Source organism: Ictidomys tridecemlineatus, chromosome 6, assembly GCF_052094955.1.
Source record: "Ictidomys tridecemlineatus isolate mIctTri1 chromosome 6, mIctTri1.hap1, whole genome shotgun sequence".
NCBI lineage: Eukaryota > Metazoa > Chordata > Mammalia > Rodentia > Sciuridae > Ictidomys > Ictidomys tridecemlineatus.
The window spans coordinates 4,387,590-4,391,396 of NC_135482.1; positions in this window are offsets into that span (position 1 = coordinate 4,387,590).

Here is a 3,807-nt window from a genome sequence, read left to right on the forward strand (position 1 = left end):
TGGACAGTGCTAATGGGGTCCCGCGCTGTGAGCTTGAGAAACGCTGGTACTCACGATGATATGATGAAATCATCGGAAAAAAAGGGACACAAAGAAACGTCCCCATTGTCATTGTCCCTGGGGTCCAGATCTGGGTGCTGTAACTATGCTTTAAGGAGCCACCCGTGCGCGGTAGCACTGGGGGCCACTGGCCACCTTTATGTTTTGTGAGTGGGGCTGACAGCGTGGGAGAGCCAACCTGGGCCCAGGCCGTGCTGCACCCCAGACCCGCCCTGGAGCACCTGGACCTGTGCTCAGAGGCTCCAACAGAACCACGGAACGCTGTGGACGCCAGAGAACAACGAGGAGCAGAGCGGAGCCCTCTCCGCGGCCTGGCCACGGAGCAGAGAGCGCCCGCTCGAGTCACAGCTGCTGAGTGACAGGCTGGGCTCCGAGTCCAGTCCAGACCACAGAGAGTGCCTGCAGCTGCCTCCCTGGGTGGACGTCCCCAGCAAGCCCCAGAAGGCCCTGGGTGGTATCCCCTGGAGGGTGGACTCAGAGCTGAAGAGACTGGACCTGGTCAACAGCCTCCGGGGGAAGAGCCAGGACCCGACCTGGCCCCAGGAACACGCTCAGAGGCCTCCCCTCCGTCTGGGTGGATGAGCCAAAGGCCACACTGTGGCTTGTATATGTCCCCCGAAGACGGGGCCTTAGGCTTGGGCCCTACCGTGGCACTGCTGAGGGGTGGTGGGAGCTGTAAGGTAGGCCTAGTAGGAGGTCTTAGGCCACTGGAGTGTGCCCTCAAGGCATGGCAGCCCCAACCCCTTCCCCTCCTCTCTGCTTCCTGGCCACGAGGGGAGAGAGCGGTCTGGCTCTCTCACACACACCAGCCCCGAGGTGCTGCCACGGGCCCAAAGCAGTGCAGCCAACAGAGCATGGGTGGAAACCTGTCCAACCGAGAGCCAGGCAAGCCTGCTCTCCCCGGGTCGGACACCTCAGCCATCTGTTAGAGCCACGGGAAGCTGACCGGCGGCCGTGAGGCCAGGGGCTCCTGGGAGCTCCGCCACAGCAGCAGGAACGCCCGTGCCCAGTCCAGCCCACCCCGTGCCCAGTCCAGCCCACTCCGTGCCCAGTCCAGCCCACCCCGGTAGGAGCCGGGCCCCTGTCTGTCGGAGCTTGATTCGCTGGGAGTCTGAGTGTGAGGCGGCCCCACCGTCTGTCGCTGACACAGTCAGCGGCGCTCGTCCCTGGGGGCCTGTTCCCCTGTGCTCTGTGGCATCTGGAGGCAGGCACCCGTCTCAAAGGAAGCTTGTCTGGTGTTTAAAAACAGAAACTGGAAATTGGGGTTCTTCGGCTGAGGAGCTGCTGGCCTGAGTGGCGTGGAGGGAGGGTCCCGAGGGGAGCGCTGGGGGTTGGCTGCACCTGACCAGCTTTGCGGTGGCCGAGGGAGTTGTCCTGTGTCCTGGTAACCATAGCACTGGGCACAACAGTGTGCTCCCAGGTGGGATGGCGGGCTGCAGACAGCAGGTGGGACACGGGAGGTGCCTGGCACCACTGCAGGACACCCCAGCTGGTGATGTCGAGGACTCCACCTGGCTCCCAGGTGTCACGAAAACCAGTCTCCTGGTGACGGGGGAAAAGGGCTGACCCAGCTGGTCCCCAACAAGAAATGCAGCCTTCGCCATCAGAACCTGCAGCTGGCCTCGTGGTCTGCCCCTCGCAGAGTAGAGCAAAAGGTTAGCTGAACCAACGTTAGACTCTGTCCCGGTGCAGAACTTTCAGGTCTTTAGAGGAGACGCAGAGGAGGACACTGTCCTGTCCGTCATTTGTCTTCTCTGCCAGCTCCTAAAGCAGCTGCAGAGCATCTCTTTCCCCAGGAACTCGCCTGGTTTTGGTCTCTTGGTGGATGCGCTTCCTGAGCTGCCCCCGGCTGGATGCTCTGCTCTGCCACCTGATCCCACCTGAGAATGACGAGGACACACCTCTCTACCCAGGGTCCCAGCTGTCACCTCACCTCCTAAAGGCATGGCCTGTGGAGTCAGCCTGCAAGCTGAATGCTGTGGCCCTGCTGGTGACAACAGGGGCCCAGGTGCTTAATAAAGAAGCTGGTTTCGGCCCAGGGTGCCGTCCCTGCCTGTCTACACCCAGGCCTTCACGGCTGGCTGCAGCTGGGTCCTCCACCGACATGGGAGGTGGACCCTCAAAGGTCATGTCCACAGTATGTGCGGCGCAGCTCTTGCTGCTCTCGACACATGGCTAAAGGCTGAATGAAACAATAAGCTGTTTGTGGAAGAAGGCCGCCTGCCCCACGCCCCCAACTGTCAAAAGAAAGGTGACATTCTTATTCTTGTCAAGACCCTTGTCGGTCATACAGAAGGTGAGGATGGGCAGTCCCAGGCCATCAGGGGTCCGAGAGCTTGGCCCACAGATGATGCAGGTCCCTAGGCTGCTACCAAAATCCCTAGGTTACTTGGCAGAAGCATAAATAAGAGGTCACAGGGAGGATAGAAGTGATGGGGACTCGGTCCCGGCTTTCCAAAAGGAAAGCATTCCAGATGCAGGGCATCACCTGCACCCTGGACATCTGTATGTCACCCTTTACTGGAGACTTTGAAGGAGGTCTGATGTAAAACACAAAACCACACATCATTCTCCACATCACTGGGAGTTTCCCCCAAATGTTACCTTGAGAGACACCAATTGTGCTAAGCAGAATAACGCCCCAGAAGCTGCCACGTCCTGGTCCTTGGAACACGTGACAGCCAGCCCTCCTGGCTGGGCACCGGGTTCAACCGACTGTGATCAGAAACAGGGCAAAAGCTGCACCTGTCCTGAACACGTAGACTTTTCTTTTCTCGACGTCATTCCTTAAATAATTCTGTGTGACAACTGTTGACAGAGCGTGTGCCTGCGTTAGGCATCCTGGGTCACCCAGAGATGAGGCAGGGCACATGAAGGATGAAGGACATGCATGGGTCCTTGCAAACACTACACTGGGTTACAAGGGACTCTGATGTCCATGAGGAGCCCGGGAGCCAATCCCCAGTGGACATGAGGGACAATGACAGCATGTTGTGTGATGTGGCCAGGGAGAAGCCTGGTGGCAGAGTCAAAGGCACTAACCAGCTGACCTTCAGCAAGATCACCTAGTTGTCCAGTGGCCAGAGGCATCACAAGGGCCCAGGGAAGGGGGCAGAGAGGCAGGAGGGGCAGAGACAGGGAGCTGCCGGCTGGGGGCGCAGGCAGGGCCACCAGACGAGGAAGGGGCAGGCCTGGGAAACGGGAGGAGGCCAGACAATGGGTTCCGAGTGTGTGGGAGGCGGGAGGCTGTTGCGGCCCTGAACTGAGCCCGAGTGAGCCCTCGGGCCCTGACCTCCCTGCAGGACGAGGCGCTGTGTTGTTTGACCACAGGTGTGTGAAGACCCACGGGAGCAGCCACAGGAAACAACTCGATACCCAGGCTGCTGCCCTCTGTCTAGAGACAGCACATCCCCCCTCCACCTCACGGCCCCAACATCAGGCAGTGTCTCCCGTGTCACCTGCCAGCACTGTGCACCACATACTCACTAACGTGACCACCTCTGGCTTCACCCAGCCGCACGTTCTCTCTCATGGAGTGCTGGACGTCCCCTGGGGCCAAGGGTCCTCCCCGCTCTCTAGCTCTGCTGATGCATCTATATGCAGGGTCCAATAGTGGCCCTGGGCGGAGGAGGACAGAGGTGGGGGAGCCCAGGTCTAGGGGATCCAGGTGGAAGGACACAGGGCATCCTTAGGAAGGGGCGGCGCAGGTCACGAGGTGGTGAAAACAAACCAGAGTCACCATGCAGC